Source organism: Hordeum vulgare, chromosome 2H (genome assembly GCF_904849725.1).
Source record: "Hordeum vulgare subsp. vulgare chromosome 2H, MorexV3_pseudomolecules_assembly, whole genome shotgun sequence".
Taxonomy (NCBI): Eukaryota; Viridiplantae; Streptophyta; class Magnoliopsida; order Poales; family Poaceae; genus Hordeum; species Hordeum vulgare.
Genome location: NC_058519.1, coordinates 577,619,870 through 577,635,552, shown reverse-complemented (window position 1 = coordinate 577,635,552; position 15,683 = coordinate 577,619,870). Strand labels below are relative to the sequence as shown.

The window sequence follows — 15,683 nt, the reverse complement described above, 5'->3', positions numbered from 1 at the left end:
AAAAAGGGGAATGCAACACGAGGACTTCCCAGGAGGTCACCCATCCTAGTACTACTCTCGCCCAAGCACGCTTAACTTCGGAGTTCTGATGGGATCCGGTGCTTTAGTGCTGGTATGATCGCATCCGACATGCAACTATCTATTTGTTCCTTATGCTTGCCCCTACTACTACTACTACTACTACTACTACTACTAGTCGTTGGGTGTCAAGCGCGGTGGGAAAAGTCACACAGTAATCGTCAAAAATAAGAAAATGAGGTCATATAGATCACGCTCCCGCGTCATCCTTGTCACGTGGCGCAAAAATATATTTAAAAAGGGGAATGCAACACAAGGACTTCCCAGGAGGTCACCCATCCTAGTACTACTCTCACCCAAGCACGCTTAACTTCGGAGTTGTGATGGGATCCGGTACTTTAGTGCTGGTATGATCGCATCCGACATGCAACTATCTATTTGTTCCTTATGCTTGCCCCTACTACTAATACTACTACTAGTCGTTGGTGTCAAGCGCGGTGGGAAAAGTCACACAGTAATCGTCAAAAATAAGAAAATGAGGTCATATACATCACGCTCCCGCGTCATCCTTGTCACGTGGCGCAAAAATATATTTAAAAAGGGGAATGCAACATGACGACTTCCTAGGAGGTCACCCATCCTAGTACTACTCTCGCCCAAGCACGCTTAACTTCGGAGTTCTGATGGGATCCGGTGCTTTAGTGCTGGTATGATCTCATCCGACATGCAACTATCTATTTGTTCCTATTGCTTGCACCTACTACTACTACTACTACTAGTGGTTGGGTGTCAAGCGCGGTGGGAAAAGTCACACAGTAATCGTCAAAAATAAGAAAATGAGGTCATATAGATCACGGTCTCGCGTCATCCTTGTCACGTGGCGCAAAAATATATTTAAAAAGGGGAATGCAACACGAGGACTTCCCAGGAGGTCACCCATCCTAGTACTACTCTCGCCCAAGCACGCTTAACTTCGGAGTTCTGATGGGATCCGGTGCTTTAGTGCTGGTATGATCGCATCCGACATGCAACTATCTATTTGTTCCTTATGCTTGCCCCTACTACTACTACTACTACTAGTAGTCGTTGGGTGTCAAGCGCGGTGGGAAAAGTCACACAGTAATCGTCAAAAATAAGAAAATGAGGTCATATAGACTTCCCAGGAGGTCACCCATCCTAGTACTACTCTCGCCCAAGCACGCTTAACTTCGGAGTTCTGATGGGATCCGGTGCTTTAGTGCTGGTATGATCGCATCCGACATGCAACTATCTATTCGTTCCTTATGCTTGCCCCTACTACTACTACTACTAGTTGTTGGGTGTCAAGCGCGGTGGGAAAAGTCACACAGTAATCGTCAAAAATAAGAAAATGAGGTCATATAGATCACGCTCCCGCGTCATCCTTGTCACGTGGCGCAAAAATATATTTAAAAAGGGGAATGCAACACGAGGACTTCCCAGGAGGTCACCCATCCTAGTACTACTCTCGCCCAAGCACGCTTAACTTCGGAGTTCTGATGGGATCCGGTGCTTTAGTGCTGGTATGATCGCATCCGACATGCAACTATCTATTTGTTCCTTATGCTTGCCCCTACTACTACTACTACTACTACTACTACTACTAGTCGTTGGGTGTCAAGCGCGGTGGGAAAAGTCACACAGTAATCGTCAAAAATAAGAAAATGAGGTCATATAGATCACGCTCCCGCGTCATCCTTGTCACGTGGCGCAAAAATATATTTAAAAAGGGGAATGCAACACAATGACTTCCCAGGAGGTCACCCATCCTAGTACTACTCTCGCCCAAGCACGCTTAACTTTGGAGTTCTGATGGGATCCGGTGCTTTAGTGCTGGTATGATCGCATCCGACATGCAACTATCTATTTGTTCCTTATGCTTGCCCCTACTACTACTACTAGTCGTTGGGTGTCAAGCGCGGTGGGAAAAGTCACACAGTAATCGTCAAAAATAAGAAAATGAGGTCATATAGATCACGCTCCCGCGTCATCCTTGTCACGTGGCGCAAAAATATATTTAAAAGGGGCAATGCAACACGAGGACTTCCCAGGAGGTCACCCATCCTAGTACTACTCTCGCCCAAGCACGCTTAACTTCGGAGTTCTGATGGGATCCGGTGCTTTAGTGCTGGTAGATCGCATCCGACATGCAACTATCTATTTGTTCCTTATGCTTGCCCCTAATACTACTACTACTAGTGGTTGGGTGTCAAGCGCGGTGGGAAAAGTCACACAGTAATCGTCAAAAATAAGAAAATGAGGTCATATAGATCACGGTCCCGCGTCATCCTTGTCACGTGGCGCAAAAATATATTTAAAAAGGGGAATGCAACACGAGGACTTCCCAGGAGGTCACCCATCACGCTCCCGCGTCATCCTTGTCACGTGGCGCAAAAATATATTTAAAAAGGGGAATGCAACACAAGGACTTCCCAGGAGGTCACCCATCCTAGTACTACTCTCGCCCAAGCACGCTTAACTTCGGAGTTCTGATGGGATCCGGTGCTTTAGTGCTGGTATGATCGCATCCAACATGCAACTATCTATTTGTTCCTTATGCTTGCCCCTACTACTACTACTAGTCGTTGGGTGTCAAGCGCGGTGGGAAAAGTCACACAGTAATCGTCAAAAATAAGAAAATGAGGTCATATAGATCACGCTCCCGCGTCATCCTTGTCACGTGGCGCAAAAATATATTTAAAAAGGGGAATGCAACACGAGGACTTCCCAGGAGGTCACCCATCCTAGTACTACTCTCGCCCAAGCACGCTTAACTTCGGAGTTCTGATGGGATCCGGTGCTTTAGTGCTGGTATGATCGCATCCGACATGCAACTATCTATTTGTTCCTTATGCTTGCCCCTACTACTACTACTACTACTAGTCGTTGGGTGTCAAGCGCGGTGGGAAAAGTCACACAATAATCGTCAAAAATAAGAAAATGAGGTCATATACATCACGCTCCCGCGTCATCCTTGTCACGTGGCACAAAAATATATTTAAAAAGGGGAATGCAACATGAGGACTTCCCAGGAGGTCACCCATCCTAGTACTACTCTCGCCCAAGCACGCTTAACTTCGGAGTTCTGATGGGATCCGGTGCTTTAGTGCTGGTATGATCGCATCCGACATGCAACTATCTATTTGTTCCTTATGCTTGCCCCTACTACTACTACTACTACTAGTCGTTGGGTGTCAAGCGCGGTGAGAAAAGTCACACAGTAATCGTCAAAAATAAGAAAATGAGGTCATATAGATCACGCTCCCGCGTCATCCTTGTCACGTGGCGCAAAAATATATTTAAAAAGGGGAATGCAACAAGAGGACTTCCCAGGAGGTCACCCATCCTAGTACTACTCTCGCCCAAGCACGCTTAACTTCGGAGTTCTGATGGGATCCGGTGCTTTAGTGCTGGTATGATCGCATCCGACATGCAACTATCTATTTGTTCCTTATGCTTGCCCCTACTACTACTACTACTACTAGTCGTTGGGTGTCAAGCGCGGTGGGAAAAGTCACACAGTAATCGTCAAAAATAAGAAAATGAGGTCATATAGATCACGGTCCCGCGTCATCCTTGTCACGTGGCGCAAAAATATATTTAAAAAGGGGATATGCAACAAGAGGACTTCCCAGGAGGTCACCCATCCTAGTACTACTCTCGCCCAAGCACGCTTAACTTCGGAGTTCTAATGGGATCCGGTGCTTTAGTGCTGGTATGATCGCATCCGACATGCAACTATCTATTTGTTCCTTATGCTTGCCCCTACTACTACTACTACTACTACTACTACTACTAGTCGTTGGGTGTCAAGCGCGGTGGGAAAAGTCACACTGTAATCGTCAAAAATAAGAAAATGAGGTCATATAGATCACGCTCCCGCGTCATCCTTGTCACGTGGCGCAAAAATATATTTAAAAAAGGGAATGCAACACAAGGACTTCCCAGGAGGTCACCCATCCTAGAACTACTCTCGCCCAAGCACGCTTAACTTCGGAGTTCTGATGGGATCCGGTGCTTTAGTGCTGGTATGATCGCATCCGACATGCAACTATCTATTTGTTCCTTATGCTTGCCCCTACTACTACTACTAGTCGTTGGGTGTCAAGCGCGGTGGGAAAAGTCACACAGTAATCGTCAAAAATAAGAAAATGAGGTCATATAGATCACGCTCCCGCGTCATCCTTGTCAGGTGGCGCAAAAATATATTTAAAAAGGGGAATGCAACACGAGGACTTCCCACGAGGTCACCCATCCTAGTACTACTCTCGCCCAAGCACGCTTAACTTCGGAGTTCTGATGGGATCCGGTGCTTTAGTGCTGGTATGATCGCATCCGACATGCAACTATCTATTTGTTCCTTATGCTTGCCCCTACTACTACTACTACTACTACTACTACTACTATTACTACTACTACTACTACTACTACTACTACTACTACTACTACTACTACTACTACTACTACTACTACTACTACTACTACTACTACTACTACTACTACTACTACTACTACTACTACTACTACTACTACTACTACTACTACTACTACTATTACTACTACTACTACTACTACTACTACTACTACTACTACTACTACTACTACTACTACTACTACTACTACTACTACTACTACTACTACTACTACTACTACTACTACTACTACTACTACTACTACTACTACTACTACTACTACTACTACTACTACTACTACTACTACTACTACTACTACTACTACTACTACTACTACTACTACTACTACTACTACTACTACTACTACTACTACTACTACTACTACTACTACTACTAGTCGTTGGGTGTCAAGCGCGGTGGGAAAAGTCATACAGTAATCGTTAAAAATAAGAAAATGAGGTCATATAGATCACGGTCCCGCGTCATCCTTGTCACGTGGCGCAAAAATATATTTAAAAAGGGGAATGCAACACGAGGACTTCCCAGGAGGTCACCCATCCTAGTACTACTCTCGCCCAAGCACGCTTAACTTCGGAGTTCTGATGGGATCCGGTGCTTTAGTGCTGGTATGATCGCATCCGACATGCAACTATCTATTTGTTCCTTATGCTTGCCCCTACTACTACTACTACTACTAGTCGTTGGGTGTCAAGCGCGGTGGGAAAAGTCACACAGTAATCGTCAAAAATAAGAAAATGAGGTCATATAGATCACGGTCCCGCGTCATCCTTGTCACGTGGCGCAAAAATATATTTAAAAAGGGGAATGCAACAAGAGGACTTCCGAGGAGGTCACCCATCCTAGTACTACTCTCGCCCAAGCACGCTTAACTTCGGAGTTCTGATGGGATCCGGTGCTTTAGTGCTGGTATGATCGCATCCGACATGCAACTATCTATTTGTTCCTTATGCTTGCCCCTACTACTACTACTACTACTACTACTACTACTACTAGTCGTTGGGTGTCAAGCGCGGTGGGAAAAGTCACACAGTAATCGTCAAAAATAAGAAAATGAGGTCATATAGATCACGCTCCCGCGTCATCCTTGTCACGTGGCGCAAAAATATATTTAAAAAGGGGAATGCAACACAAGGACTTCCCAGGAGGTCACCCATCCTAGAACTACACTCGCCCAAGCACGCTTAACTTCGGAGTTCTGATGGGATCCGGTGCTTTAGTGCTGGTATGATCGCATCCGACATGCAACTATCTATTTGTTCCTTATGCTTGCCCCTACTACTACTACTACTAGTCGTTGGGTGTCAAGCGCGGTGGGAAAAGTCACACAGTAATCGTCAAAAATAAGAAAATGAGGTCATATAGATCACGCTCCCGCGTCATCCTTGTCAGGTGGCGCAAAAATATATTTAAAAAGGGGAATGCAACAAGAGGACTTCCCAGGAGGTCACCCATCCTAGTACTACTCTCGCCCAAGCACGCTTAACTTCGGAGTTCTGATGGGATCCGGTGCTTTAGTGCTGGTATGATCGCATCCGACATGCAACTATCTATTTGTTCCTTATGCTTGCCCCTACTACTACTACTACTACTAGTGGTTGGGTGTCAAGCGCGGTGGGAAAAGTCACACAGTAATTGTCAAAAATAAGAAAATGAGGTCATATAGATCACGGTCCCGCGTCATCCTTGTCACGTGGCGCAAAAATATATTTAAAAAGGGGAATGCAACACGAGGACTTCCCAGGAGGTCACCCATCCTAGTACTACTCTCGCCCAAGCACGCTTAACTTCGTAGTTCTGATGGGATCCGGTGCTTTAGTGCTGGTATGATCGCATCCGACATGCAACTATCTATTTGTTCCTTATGCTTGCCCCTACTACTACTACTACTAATACTACTACTACTACTAGTCGTTGGGTGTCAAGCGCGGTGGGAAAAGTCACACAGTAATCGTCAAAAATAAGAAAATGAGGACATATAGATCACGGTCCCGCGTCATCCTTGTCACGTGGCGCAAAAATATATTTAAAAAGGGGAATGCAACACGAGGACTTCCCAGGAGGTCACCCATCCTAGTACTACTCTCGCCCAAGCACGCTTAACTTCGGAGTTCTGATGGGATCCGGTGCTTTAGTGCTGGTATGATCGCATCCAACATGCAACTATCTATTTGTTCCTTATGCTTGCCCCTACTACTACTACTACTACTAGTCGTTGGGTGTCAAGCGCGGTGGGAAAAGTCACACAGTAATCGTCAAAAATAAGAAAATTAGGTCATATAGATCACGCTCCCGCGTCATCCTTGTCACGTGGCGCAAAAATATATTTAAAAAGGGGAATGCAACACGAGGACTTCCCAGGAGGTCACCCATCCTAGTACTACTCTCGCCCAAGCACGCTTAACTTCGGAGTTCTGATGGGATCCGGTGCTTTAGTGCTGGTATGATCGCATCCGACATGCAACTATCTATTTGTTCCTTATGCTTGCCCCTACTACTACTACTACTACTAGTACTACTACTACTACTAGTCGTTGGGTGTCAAGCGCGGTGGGAAAAGTCACACAGTAATCGTCAAAAATAAGAAAATGAGGTCATATAGATCACGCTCCCGCGTCATCCTTGTCACGTGGCGCAAAAATATATTTAAAAAGGGGAATGCAACACGAGGACTTCCCAGGAGGTCACCCATCCTAGTACTACTCTCGCCCAAGCACGCTTAACTTCGAAGTTCTGATGGGATCCGGTGCTTTAGTGCTGGTATGATCGCATCCGACATGCAACTATCTATTTGTTCCTTATGCTTGCCCCTACTACTACTACTACTACTACTACTACTACTACTACTACTACTACTACTACTACTAGTCGTTGGGTGTCAAGCGCGGTGGGAAAAGTCACACAGTAATCGTCAAAAATAAGAAAATGAGGTCATATAGATCACGGTCCCGCGTCATCCTTGTCACGTGGCGCAAAAATATATTTAAAAAGGGGAATGCAACACGAGGACTTCCCAGGAGGTCACCCATCCTAGTACTACTCTCGCCCAAGCACACTTAACTTCGGAGTTCTGATGGGATCCGGTGCTTTAGTGCTGGTATGATCGCATCCGACATGCAACTATCTATTTGTTCCTTATGCTTGCCCCTACTACTACTACTACTACTAGTCGTTGGGTGTCAAGCGCGGTGGGAAAAGTCACACAGTAATCGTCAAAAATAAGAAAATGAGGTCATATAGATCACGCTCCCGCGTCATCCTTGTCACGTGGCGCAAAAATATATTTAAAAAGGGGAATGCAACACAAGGACTTCCCAGGAGGTCACCCATCCTAGTAATACTCTCGCCCAAGCACGCTTAACTTCGGAGTTCTGATGGGATCCGGTGCTTTAGTGCTGGTATGATCGCATCCGACATGCAACTATCTATTTGTTCCTTATGCTTGCCCCTACTACTACTACTACTAGTCGTTGGGTGTCAAGCGCGGTGGGAAAAGTCACACAGTAATCGTCAAAAATAAGAAAATGAGGTCATATAGATCACGCTCCCGCGTCATCCTTGTCACGTGGCGCAAAAATATATTTAAAAAGGGGAATGCAACAGAAGGACTTCCCAGGAGGTCACCCATCCTAGTACTACTCTCGCCCAAGCACGCTTAACTTCGGAGTTCTGATGGGATCCGGTGCTTTAGTGCTGGTATGATCGCATCCGACATGCAACTATCTATTTGTTCCTTATGCTTGCCCCTACTACTACTACTACTACTACTACTACTACTAGTCGTTGGGTGTCAAGCGCGGTGGAAAAAGTCACACAGTAATCGTCAAAAATAAGAAAATGAGGTCATATAGATCACGCTCCCGCGTCATCCTTGTCACGTGGCGCAAAAATATATTTAAAAAGGGGAATGCAACACGAGGACTTCCCAGGAGGTGACCCATCCTAGTACTACTCTCGCCCAAGCACGCTTAACTTCGGAGTTCTGATGGGATATGGTGCTTAAGTGCTGGTATGATCGCATCCGACATGCAACTATCTATTTGTTCCTTATGCTTGCCCCTACTACTACTACTACTAGTGGTTGGGTGTCAAGCGCGGTGGGAAAAGTCACACAGTAATCGTCAAAAATAAGAAAATGAGGTCATATAGATCACGCTCCCGCGTCATCCTTGTCACGTGGCGCAAAAATATATTTAAAAAGGGGAATGCAACACGAGGACTTCCCAGGAGGTCACCCATCCTAGTACTACTCTCGCCCAAGCACGCTTAACTTCGGAGTTCTGATGGGATCCGGTGCTTTAGTGCTGGTATGATCGCATCCGACATGCAACTATCTATTTGTTCCTTATGCTTGCCCCTACTACTACTACTACTACTACTACTACTACTACTACTACTAGTCGTTGGGTGTCAAGCGCGGTGGGAAAAGTCACACAGTAATCGTCAAAAATAAGAAAATGAGGTCATATAGATCACGGTCCCGCGTCATCCTTGTCACGTGGCGCAAAAATATATTTAAAAAGGGGAATGCAACACGAGGACTTCCCAAGAGGTCACCCATCCTAGTACTACTCTCGCCCAAGCACGCTTAACTTCGGAGTTCTGATGGGATCCGGTGCTTTAGTGCTGGTATGATCGCATCCGACATGCAACTATCTATTTGTTCCTTATGCTTGCCCCTACTACTACTACTACTACTAGTCGTTGGGTGTCAAGCGCGGTAGCAAAAGTCACACAGTAATCGTCAAAAATAAGAAAATGGGGTCATATAGATCACGCTCCCGCGTCATCCTTGTCACGTGGCGCAAAAATATATTTAAAAAGGGAATGCAACACGAGGACTTCCCAGGAGGTCACCCATCCTAGTACTACTCTCGCCAAAGCACGCTTAACTTCGGAGTTCTGATGGGATCCAGTGCTTTAGTGCTGGTATGATCGCATCCGACATGCAACTATCTATTTGTTCCTTATGCTTGCCCCTACTACTACTACTACTAGTCGTTGGGTGTCAAGCGCGGTGGGAAAAGTCACACAGTAATCGTCAAAAATAAGAAAATGAGGTCATATAGATCACGGTCCCGCGTCATCCTTGTCACGTGGCGCAAAAATATATTTAAAAAGGGGAATGCAACACGAGGACTTCCCAGGAGGTCACCCATCCTAGTACTACTCTCGCCCAAGCGCGCTTAACTTCGGAGTTCTGATGGGATCCGGTGCTTTAGTGCTGGTATGATCGCACCCGACATGCAACTATCTATTTGTTCCTTATGCTTGCCCCTACTACTACTACTACTACTACTACTACTACTACTACTACTACTAGTCGTTGGGTGTCAAGCGCGGTGGGAAAAGTCACACAGTAATCGTCAAAAATAAGAAAATGAGGTCATATAGATCACGGTCCCGCGTCATCCTTGTCACGTGGCGCAAAAATATATTTAAAAAGGGGAATGCAACACGAGGACTTCCCAGGAGGTCACCCATCCTAGTACTACTCTCGCCCAAGCACGCTTAACTTCGGAGTTCTAATGGGATCCGGTGCTTTAGTGCTGGTATGATCGCATCTGACATGCAACTATCTATTTGTTCCTTATGCTTGCCCCTACTACTACTATGACTACTACTACTACTACTACTACTACTACTAGTCGTTGGGTGTCAAGCGCGGTGGGAAAAGTCACACAGTAATCGTCAAAAATAAGGAAATGAGGTCATATAGATCACGCTCCCGCGTCATCCTTGTCACGTGGCGCAAAAATATATTTAAAAAGGGGAATGCAACACGAGGACTTCCCAGGAGGTCACCCATCCTAGTACTACTCTCGCCCAAGCACGCTTAACTTCGAAGTTCTGATGGGATCCGGTGCTTTAGTGCTGGTATGATCGCATCCGACATGCAACTATCTATTTGTTCCTTATGCTTGCCCCTACTACTACTACTACAACTACTACTAGTCGTTGGGTGTCAAGCGCGGTGGGAAAAGTCACACAGTAATCGTCAAAAATAAGAAAATGAGGTCATATAGATCACGCTCCCGCGTCATCCTTGTCACGTGGCGCAAAAATATATTTAAAAAGGGGAATGCAACACGAGGACTTCCCAGGAGGTCACCCATCCTAGTACTACTCTCGCCCAAGCACGCTTAACTTCGGAGTTCTGATGGGATTCGGTGCTTTAGTGCTGGTATGATCGCATCCGACATGCAACTATCTATTTGTTCCTTATGCTTGCCCCTACTACTACTACTACTACTAGTAGTCGTTGGGTGTCAAGCGCGGTGGGAAAAGTCACACAGTAATCGTCAAAAATAAGAAAATGAGGTCATATAGATCACGCTCCCGCGTCATCCTTGTCACGTGGCGCAAAAATATATTTAAAAAGGGGAATGCAACACGAGGACTTCCCAGGAGGTCACCCATCCTAGTACTACTCTCGCCCAAGCACGCTTAACTTCGGAGTTCTAATGGGATCCGGTGCTTTAGTGCTGGTATGATCGCATCCAACATGCAACTATCTATTTGTTCCTTATGCTTGCCCCTACTACTACTACTACTACTACTACTAGTCGTTGGGTGTCAAGCGCGGTGGGAAAAGTCACACAGTAATCGTCAAAAATAAGAAAATGAGGTCATATAGATCACGCTCCCGCGTCATCCTTGTCACGTGGCGCAAAAATATATTTAAAAAGGGGAATGCAACACGAGGACTTCCCAGGAGGTCACCCATCCTAGTAGTACTCTCGCCCAAGCACGCTTAACTTCGGAGTTCCGATGGGATCCGTTGCTTTAGTGCTGGTATGATCGCATCCGACATGCAACTATCTATTTGTTCCTTATGCTTGCCCCTACTACTACTACTACTACTACTACTACTACTACTACTAGTCGTTGGGTGTCAAGCTCGGTGGGAAAAGTCACACAGTAATCGTCAAAAATAAGAAAATGAGGTCATATAGAACACGCTCCCGCGTCATCCTTGTCACGTGGCGCAAAAATATATTTAAAAAGGGGAATGCAACACGAGGACTTCCCAGGAGGTCACCCATCCTAGTACTACTCTCGCCCAAGCACGCTTAACTTCAGAGTTTTGATGGGATCCGGTGCTTTAATGCTGGTATGATCGCATCCGACATGCAACTATCTCTTTGTTCCTTATGCTTGCCCCTACTACTACTACTACTACTACTACTACTAGTCGTTGGGTGTCAAGCGCGGTGGGAAAAGTCACACAGTAATCGTCAAAAATAAGAAAATGAGGTCATATAGATCACGGTCCCGCGTCATCCTTGTCACGTGGCGCAAAAATATATTTAAAAAGGGGAATGCAACACGAGGACTTCCCAGGAGGTCACCCATCCTAGTACTACTCTCGCCCAAGCACGCTTAACTTCGGAGTTCTGATGGGATCCGGTGCTTTAGTGCTGGTATGATCGCATCCGACATGAAACTATCTATTTGTTCCTTATGCTTGCCCCTACTACTACTACTACTACTAGTCGTTGGGTGTCAAGCGCGGTGGGAAAAGTCACACAGTAATCGTCAAAAATAAGAAAATGAGGTCATATAGATCACGCTCCCGCGTCATCCTTGTCACGTGGCGTAAAAATATATTTAAAAAGGGGAATGCAACACGAGGACTTCCCAGGAGGTCACCCATCCTATAACTACTCTCGCCCAAGCACGCTTAACTTCGGAGTTCTGATGGGATCCGGTGCTTTAGTGCTGGTATGATCGCATCCGACATGCAACTATCTATTTGTTCCTTATGCTTGCCCCTACTACTACTACTACTACTACTACTACTACTACTACTAGTCGTTGGGTGTCAAGCGCGGTGGGAAAAGTCACACAGTAATCGTCAAAAATAAGAAAATGAGGTCATATAGATCACGGTCCCGCGTCATCCTTGTCACGTGGCGCAAAAATATATTTAAAAAGGGGAATGCAACACGAGGACTTCCCAGGAGGTCACCCATCCTAGTACTACTCTCGCCCAAGCACGCTTAACTTCGGAGTTCTGATGGGATCCGGTGCTTTAGTGCTGGTATGATCGCATCCGACATGCAACTATCTATTTGTTCCTTATGCTTGCCCCTACTACTACAACTACTACTACTACTAGTCGTTGGGTGTCAAGCGCGGTGGGAAAAGTCACACAGTAATCGTCAAAAATAAGAAAATGAGGTCATATAGATCACGCTCCCGCGTCATCCTTGTCACGTGGCGCAAAAATATATTTAAAAAGGGGAATGCAACACGAGGACTTCCCAGGAGGTCACCCATCCTAGTACTACTCTCGCCCAAGCACGCTTAACTTCGGAGTTCTGATGGGATCCGGTGCTTTAGTGCTGGTATGATCGCATCCGACATGGAACTATCTATTTGTTCCTTATGCTTGCCCCTACTACTACTACTACTACTAGTCGTTGGGTGTCAAGCGCGGTGGGAAAAGTCACACAGTAATCGTCAAAAATAAGAAAATCGGGTCATATAGATCACGGTCCTGCGTCATCCTTGTCACGTGGCGCAAAAATATATTTAAAAAGGGGAATGCAACACGAGGACTTCCCAGGAGGTCACCCATACTAGTACTACTCTCGCCCAAGCACGCTTAACTTCGGAGTTCTGATGGGATCCGGTGCTTTAGTGCTGGTTTGATCGCATCCGACATGCAACTATCTATTTGTTCCTTATGCTTTCCCGTACTACTACTACTACTACTACTACTACTACTAGTCGTTGGGTGTCAAGCGCGGTGGGAAAAGTCACACAGTAATCGTCAAAAATAAGAAAATGAGGTCATATAGATCACGCTCCCGCGTCATCCTTGTCACGTGGCGCAAAAATATATTTAAAAAGGGGAATGCAACAGGAGGACTTCCCAGGAGGTCACCCATCCTAGTACTACTTTCGCCCAAGCACGCTTAACTTCGGAGTTCTGATGGGATCCGGTGCTTTAGTGCTGGTATGATCGCATCCAACATGCAACTATCTATTTGTTCCTTATGCTTGCCCCTACTACTACTACTACTACCACTACTACTACTAGTCGTTGGGTGTCAAGCGCGGTGGGAAAAGTCACACAGTAATCGTCAAAAATAAGAAAATGAGGTCATATAGATCACGCTCCCGCGTCATCCTTGTCACGTGGCGCAAAAATATATTTAAAAAGGGGAATGCAACACGAGGACTTCCCAGGAGGTCGCCCAAGCACGCTTAACTTCGGAGTTCTGATGGGATCCGGTGCTTTAGTGCTGGTATGATCGCATCCGACATGCAACTATCTATTTGTTCCTTATGCTTGCCCCTACTACTACTACTACTACTACTACTACTACTAGTCGTTGGGTGTCAAGCGCGGTGGGAAAAGTCACACAGTAATCGTCAAAAATAAGAAAATGAGGTCATATAGATCACGCTCCCGCGTCATCCTTGTCACGTGGCGCAAAAATATATTGAAAAAGGTGAATGCAACACGAGGACTTCCCAGGAGGTCGCCCAAGCACGCTTAACTTCGGAGTTCTGATGGGATCCGGTGCTTTAGTGCTGGTATGATCGCATCCGACATGCAACTATCTATTTGTTCCTTATGCTTGCCCCTACTACTACAACTACTACTACTACTAGTCGTTGGGTGTCAAGCGCGGTGGGAAAAGTCACACAGTAATCGTCAAAAATAAGAAAATGAGGTCATATAGATCACGCTCCCGCGTCATCCTTGTCACGTGGCGCAAAAATATATTTAAAAAGGGGAATGCAACACGAGGACTTCCCAAGAGGTCACCCATCCTAGTACTACTCTCGCCCAAGCACGCTTAACTTCGGAGTTCTGATGGGATCCGGTGCTTTAGTGCTGGTATGATCGCATCCGACATGGAACTATCTATTTGTTCCTTATGCTTGCCCCTACTACTACTACTACTACTAGTCGTTGGGTGTCAAGCGCGGTGGGAAAAGTCACACAGTAATCGTCAAAAATAAGAAAATCAGGTCATATAGATCACGGTCCTGCGTCATCCTTGTCACGTGGCGCAAAAATATATTTAAAAAGGGCAATGCAACACGAGGACTTCCCAGGAGGTCACCCATACTAGTACTACTCTCGCCCAAGCACGCTTAACTTCGGAGTTCTGATGGGATCCGGTGCTTTAGTGCTGGTTTGATCGCATCCGACATGCAACTATCTATTTGTTCCTTATGCTTGCCCCTACTACTACTACTACTACTACCACTACTACTACTAGTCGTTGGGTGTCAAGCGCGGTGGGAAAAGTCACACAGTAATCGTCAAAAATAAGAAAATGAGGTCATATAGATCACGCTCCCGCGTCATCCTTGTCACGTGGCGCAAAAATATATTTAAAAAGGGGAATGCAACACGAGGACTTCCTAGGAGGTCACCCATCCTAGTACTACTTTCGCCCAAGCACGCTTAACTTCGGAGTTCTGATGGGATCCGGTGCTTTAGTGCTGGTATGATCGCATCCGACATGCAACTATCTATTTGTTCCTTATGCTTGCCCCTACTACTACTACTACTTCTGCTACTACTACTAGTCGTTGGGTGTCAAGCGCGGTGGGAAAAGTCACACAGTAATCGTCAAAAATAAGAAAATGAGGTCATATAGATCACGCTCCCGCGTCATCCTTGTCACGTGGCGCAAAAATATATTTAAAAAGGGGAATGCAACACGAGGACTTCTCAGGAGGTCACCCATCCTAGTACTACTCTCGCCCAAGCACGCTTAACTTCGGAGTTCTGATGGGATCCGGTGCTTTAGTGCTGGTATGATCGCATCCGACATGCAACTATCTATTTGTTCCTTATGCTTGCCCCTACTACTACTACTACTACTACTACTAGTCGTTGGGTGTCAAGCGCGGTGGGAAAAGTCACACAGTAATCGTCAAAAATAAGAAAATGAGGTCATATAGATCACGCTCCCGCGTCATCCTTGTCACGCGGCGCAAAAATATATTTAAAAAGGGGAATGCAACACGAGGACTTCCTAGGAGGTCACCCATCCTAGTACTACTCTCGCCCAAGCACGCTTAACTTCGGAGTTCTGATGGGATCCGGTGCTTTAGTGCTGGTATGATCGCATCCGACATGCAACTATCTATTTGTTCCTTATGCTTGCCCCTACTACTACTACTACTACTACTACTACTAGTCGTTGGGTGTCAAGCGCGGTGGGAAAAGTCACACAGTAATCG

General features: G+C 45.9%; 48 non-coding genes and 2 pseudogenes across 48 annotated transcripts; all 50 read right to left on the bottom strand.

Annotated features, from left to right (window-relative positions):
- Positions 1-7: 7 nt before the first annotated feature.
- LOC123434748 lies at positions 8-126 on the bottom strand. The gene has a single exon (XR_006626023.1). It is a non-coding gene; the product is annotated as a 5S ribosomal RNA (ribosomal RNA).
- Positions 127-320: 194 nt separating this feature from the next.
- Positions 321-439, bottom strand: LOC123433077. Its single transcript, XR_006624632.1, has one exon. It is a non-coding gene; the product is annotated as a 5S ribosomal RNA (ribosomal RNA).
- A 181-nt stretch (positions 440-620) lies between these two features.
- LOC123433220 lies at positions 621-739 on the bottom strand. Its single transcript, XR_006624759.1, has one exon. It is a non-coding gene; the product is annotated as a 5S ribosomal RNA (ribosomal RNA).
- Positions 740-921: 182 nt separating this feature from the next.
- Positions 922-1,040, bottom strand: LOC123434747. Its single transcript, XR_006626022.1, has one exon. It is a non-coding gene; the product is annotated as a 5S ribosomal RNA (ribosomal RNA).
- A 115-nt stretch (positions 1,041-1,155) lies between these two features.
- LOC123433354 lies at positions 1,156-1,275 on the bottom strand. Its single transcript, XR_006624873.1, has one exon. It is a non-coding gene; the product is annotated as a 5S ribosomal RNA (ribosomal RNA).
- A 179-nt stretch (positions 1,276-1,454) lies between these two features.
- LOC123434745 lies at positions 1,455-1,573 on the bottom strand. The gene has a single exon (XR_006626020.1). It is a non-coding gene; the product is annotated as a 5S ribosomal RNA (ribosomal RNA).
- A 194-nt stretch (positions 1,574-1,767) lies between these two features.
- Positions 1,768-1,886, bottom strand: LOC123432312. Its single transcript, XR_006623902.1, has one exon. It is a non-coding gene; the product is annotated as a 5S ribosomal RNA (ribosomal RNA).
- Positions 1,887-2,062: 176 nt separating this feature from the next.
- LOC123432843 lies at positions 2,063-2,180 on the bottom strand. The gene has a single exon (XR_006624414.1). It is a non-coding gene; the product is annotated as a 5S ribosomal RNA (ribosomal RNA).
- Positions 2,181-2,447: 267 nt separating this feature from the next.
- LOC123435263 lies at positions 2,448-2,566 on the bottom strand. The gene has a single exon (XR_006626519.1). It is a non-coding gene; the product is annotated as a 5S ribosomal RNA (ribosomal RNA).
- Positions 2,567-2,742: 176 nt separating this feature from the next.
- Positions 2,743-2,861, bottom strand: LOC123434744. Its single transcript, XR_006626019.1, has one exon. It is a non-coding gene; the product is annotated as a 5S ribosomal RNA (ribosomal RNA).
- A 182-nt stretch (positions 2,862-3,043) lies between these two features.
- LOC123437555 lies at positions 3,044-3,162 on the bottom strand. The gene has a single exon (XR_006628729.1). It is a non-coding gene; the product is annotated as a 5S ribosomal RNA (ribosomal RNA).
- Positions 3,163-3,344: 182 nt separating this feature from the next.
- On the bottom strand, positions 3,345-3,463 carry LOC123438049. Its single transcript, XR_006629211.1, has one exon. It is a non-coding gene; the product is annotated as a 5S ribosomal RNA (ribosomal RNA).
- A 183-nt stretch (positions 3,464-3,646) lies between these two features.
- LOC123432505 lies at positions 3,647-3,765 on the bottom strand. Its single transcript, XR_006624084.1, has one exon. It is a non-coding gene; the product is annotated as a 5S ribosomal RNA (ribosomal RNA).
- A 194-nt stretch (positions 3,766-3,959) lies between these two features.
- Positions 3,960-4,078, bottom strand: LOC123438173. Its single transcript, XR_006629332.1, has one exon. It is a non-coding gene; the product is annotated as a 5S ribosomal RNA (ribosomal RNA).
- A 176-nt stretch (positions 4,079-4,254) lies between these two features.
- On the bottom strand, positions 4,255-4,373 carry LOC123434952. Its single transcript, XR_006626216.1, has one exon. It is a non-coding gene; the product is annotated as a 5S ribosomal RNA (ribosomal RNA).
- A 596-nt stretch (positions 4,374-4,969) lies between these two features.
- On the bottom strand, positions 4,970-5,088 carry LOC123434743. The gene has a single exon (XR_006626018.1). It is a non-coding gene; the product is annotated as a 5S ribosomal RNA (ribosomal RNA).
- A 182-nt stretch (positions 5,089-5,270) lies between these two features.
- Positions 5,271-5,389, bottom strand: LOC123432028. Its single transcript, XR_006623630.1, has one exon. It is a non-coding gene; the product is annotated as a 5S ribosomal RNA (ribosomal RNA).
- A 197-nt stretch (positions 5,390-5,586) lies between these two features.
- On the bottom strand, positions 5,587-5,705 carry LOC123431560. Its single transcript, XR_006623152.1, has one exon. It is a non-coding gene; the product is annotated as a 5S ribosomal RNA (ribosomal RNA).
- Positions 5,706-5,884: 179 nt separating this feature from the next.
- On the bottom strand, positions 5,885-6,003 carry LOC123438048. Its single transcript, XR_006629210.1, has one exon. It is a non-coding gene; the product is annotated as a 5S ribosomal RNA (ribosomal RNA).
- A 182-nt stretch (positions 6,004-6,185) lies between these two features.
- LOC123438316 lies at positions 6,186-6,304 on the bottom strand. The gene has a single exon (XR_006629466.1). It is a non-coding gene; the product is annotated as a 5S ribosomal RNA (ribosomal RNA).
- A 197-nt stretch (positions 6,305-6,501) lies between these two features.
- Positions 6,502-6,620, bottom strand: LOC123434742. The gene has a single exon (XR_006626017.1). It is a non-coding gene; the product is annotated as a 5S ribosomal RNA (ribosomal RNA).
- Positions 6,621-6,802: 182 nt separating this feature from the next.
- LOC123434741 lies at positions 6,803-6,921 on the bottom strand. The gene has a single exon (XR_006626016.1). It is a non-coding gene; the product is annotated as a 5S ribosomal RNA (ribosomal RNA).
- Positions 6,922-7,121: 200 nt separating this feature from the next.
- On the bottom strand, positions 7,122-7,240 carry LOC123436612. The gene has a single exon (XR_006627827.1). It is a non-coding gene; the product is annotated as a 5S ribosomal RNA (ribosomal RNA).
- A 218-nt stretch (positions 7,241-7,458) lies between these two features.
- Positions 7,459-7,577, bottom strand: LOC123435203. Its single transcript, XR_006626462.1, has one exon. It is a non-coding gene; the product is annotated as a 5S ribosomal RNA (ribosomal RNA).
- Positions 7,578-7,759: 182 nt separating this feature from the next.
- On the bottom strand, positions 7,760-7,878 carry LOC123438263. Its single transcript, XR_006629415.1, has one exon. It is a non-coding gene; the product is annotated as a 5S ribosomal RNA (ribosomal RNA).
- Positions 7,879-8,057: 179 nt separating this feature from the next.
- On the bottom strand, positions 8,058-8,176 carry LOC123431743. Its single transcript, XR_006623331.1, has one exon. It is a non-coding gene; the product is annotated as a 5S ribosomal RNA (ribosomal RNA).
- A 194-nt stretch (positions 8,177-8,370) lies between these two features.
- LOC123432885 lies at positions 8,371-8,489 on the bottom strand. Its single transcript, XR_006624453.1, has one exon. It is a non-coding gene; the product is annotated as a 5S ribosomal RNA (ribosomal RNA).
- A 179-nt stretch (positions 8,490-8,668) lies between these two features.
- On the bottom strand, positions 8,669-8,787 carry LOC123434739. Its single transcript, XR_006626014.1, has one exon. It is a non-coding gene; the product is annotated as a 5S ribosomal RNA (ribosomal RNA).
- A 203-nt stretch (positions 8,788-8,990) lies between these two features.
- LOC123435005 lies at positions 8,991-9,109 on the bottom strand. Its single transcript, XR_006626267.1, has one exon. It is a non-coding gene; the product is annotated as a 5S ribosomal RNA (ribosomal RNA).
- Positions 9,110-9,290: 181 nt separating this feature from the next.
- LOC123438884 lies at positions 9,291-9,409 on the bottom strand. The gene has a single exon (XR_006630000.1). It is a non-coding gene; the product is annotated as a 5S ribosomal RNA (ribosomal RNA).
- A 179-nt stretch (positions 9,410-9,588) lies between these two features.
- On the bottom strand, positions 9,589-9,707 carry LOC123437984. The gene has a single exon (XR_006629143.1). It is a non-coding gene; the product is annotated as a 5S ribosomal RNA (ribosomal RNA).
- A 206-nt stretch (positions 9,708-9,913) lies between these two features.
- On the bottom strand, positions 9,914-10,032 carry LOC123436882. The gene has a single exon (XR_006628089.1). It is a non-coding gene; the product is annotated as a 5S ribosomal RNA (ribosomal RNA).
- Positions 10,033-10,238: 206 nt separating this feature from the next.
- On the bottom strand, positions 10,239-10,357 carry LOC123436611. Its single transcript, XR_006627826.1, has one exon. It is a non-coding gene; the product is annotated as a 5S ribosomal RNA (ribosomal RNA).
- Positions 10,358-10,545: 188 nt separating this feature from the next.
- LOC123437731 lies at positions 10,546-10,664 on the bottom strand. Its single transcript, XR_006628903.1, has one exon. It is a non-coding gene; the product is annotated as a 5S ribosomal RNA (ribosomal RNA).
- Positions 10,665-10,849: 185 nt separating this feature from the next.
- On the bottom strand, positions 10,850-10,968 carry LOC123435061. Its single transcript, XR_006626323.1, has one exon. It is a non-coding gene; the product is annotated as a 5S ribosomal RNA (ribosomal RNA).
- Positions 10,969-11,156: 188 nt separating this feature from the next.
- On the bottom strand, positions 11,157-11,275 carry LOC123432328. The gene has a single exon (XR_006623917.1). It is a non-coding gene; the product is annotated as a 5S ribosomal RNA (ribosomal RNA).
- Positions 11,276-11,475: 200 nt separating this feature from the next.
- LOC123432166 lies at positions 11,476-11,594 on the bottom strand. The gene has a single exon (XR_006623762.1). It is a non-coding gene; the product is annotated as a 5S ribosomal RNA (ribosomal RNA).
- A 191-nt stretch (positions 11,595-11,785) lies between these two features.
- Positions 11,786-11,904, bottom strand: LOC123434738. Its single transcript, XR_006626013.1, has one exon. It is a non-coding gene; the product is annotated as a 5S ribosomal RNA (ribosomal RNA).
- A 182-nt stretch (positions 11,905-12,086) lies between these two features.
- Positions 12,087-12,205, bottom strand: LOC123432133. Its single transcript, XR_006623731.1, has one exon. It is a non-coding gene; the product is annotated as a 5S ribosomal RNA (ribosomal RNA).
- Positions 12,206-12,405: 200 nt separating this feature from the next.
- On the bottom strand, positions 12,406-12,524 carry LOC123434737. The gene has a single exon (XR_006626012.1). It is a non-coding gene; the product is annotated as a 5S ribosomal RNA (ribosomal RNA).
- A 188-nt stretch (positions 12,525-12,712) lies between these two features.
- Positions 12,713-12,831, bottom strand: LOC123434736. Its single transcript, XR_006626011.1, has one exon. It is a non-coding gene; the product is annotated as a 5S ribosomal RNA (ribosomal RNA).
- A 182-nt stretch (positions 12,832-13,013) lies between these two features.
- On the bottom strand, positions 13,014-13,132 carry LOC123437807. Its single transcript, XR_006628975.1, has one exon. It is a non-coding gene; the product is annotated as a 5S ribosomal RNA (ribosomal RNA).
- A 194-nt stretch (positions 13,133-13,326) lies between these two features.
- On the bottom strand, positions 13,327-13,445 carry LOC123432401. The gene has a single exon (XR_006623986.1). It is a non-coding gene; the product is annotated as a 5S ribosomal RNA (ribosomal RNA).
- Positions 13,446-13,639: 194 nt separating this feature from the next.
- Positions 13,640-13,737, bottom strand: LOC123433567 (annotated as a pseudogene).
- A 194-nt stretch (positions 13,738-13,931) lies between these two features.
- On the bottom strand, positions 13,932-14,029 carry LOC123433575 (annotated as a pseudogene).
- A 188-nt stretch (positions 14,030-14,217) lies between these two features.
- On the bottom strand, positions 14,218-14,336 carry LOC123435004. Its single transcript, XR_006626266.1, has one exon. It is a non-coding gene; the product is annotated as a 5S ribosomal RNA (ribosomal RNA).
- Positions 14,337-14,518: 182 nt separating this feature from the next.
- On the bottom strand, positions 14,519-14,637 carry LOC123432128. Its single transcript, XR_006623726.1, has one exon. It is a non-coding gene; the product is annotated as a 5S ribosomal RNA (ribosomal RNA).
- A 197-nt stretch (positions 14,638-14,834) lies between these two features.
- Positions 14,835-14,953, bottom strand: LOC123438364. The gene has a single exon (XR_006629510.1). It is a non-coding gene; the product is annotated as a 5S ribosomal RNA (ribosomal RNA).
- A 194-nt stretch (positions 14,954-15,147) lies between these two features.
- LOC123435011 lies at positions 15,148-15,266 on the bottom strand. The gene has a single exon (XR_006626273.1). It is a non-coding gene; the product is annotated as a 5S ribosomal RNA (ribosomal RNA).
- Positions 15,267-15,454: 188 nt separating this feature from the next.
- On the bottom strand, positions 15,455-15,573 carry LOC123435580. The gene has a single exon (XR_006626826.1). It is a non-coding gene; the product is annotated as a 5S ribosomal RNA (ribosomal RNA).
- Positions 15,574-15,683: the final 110 nt, after the last annotated feature.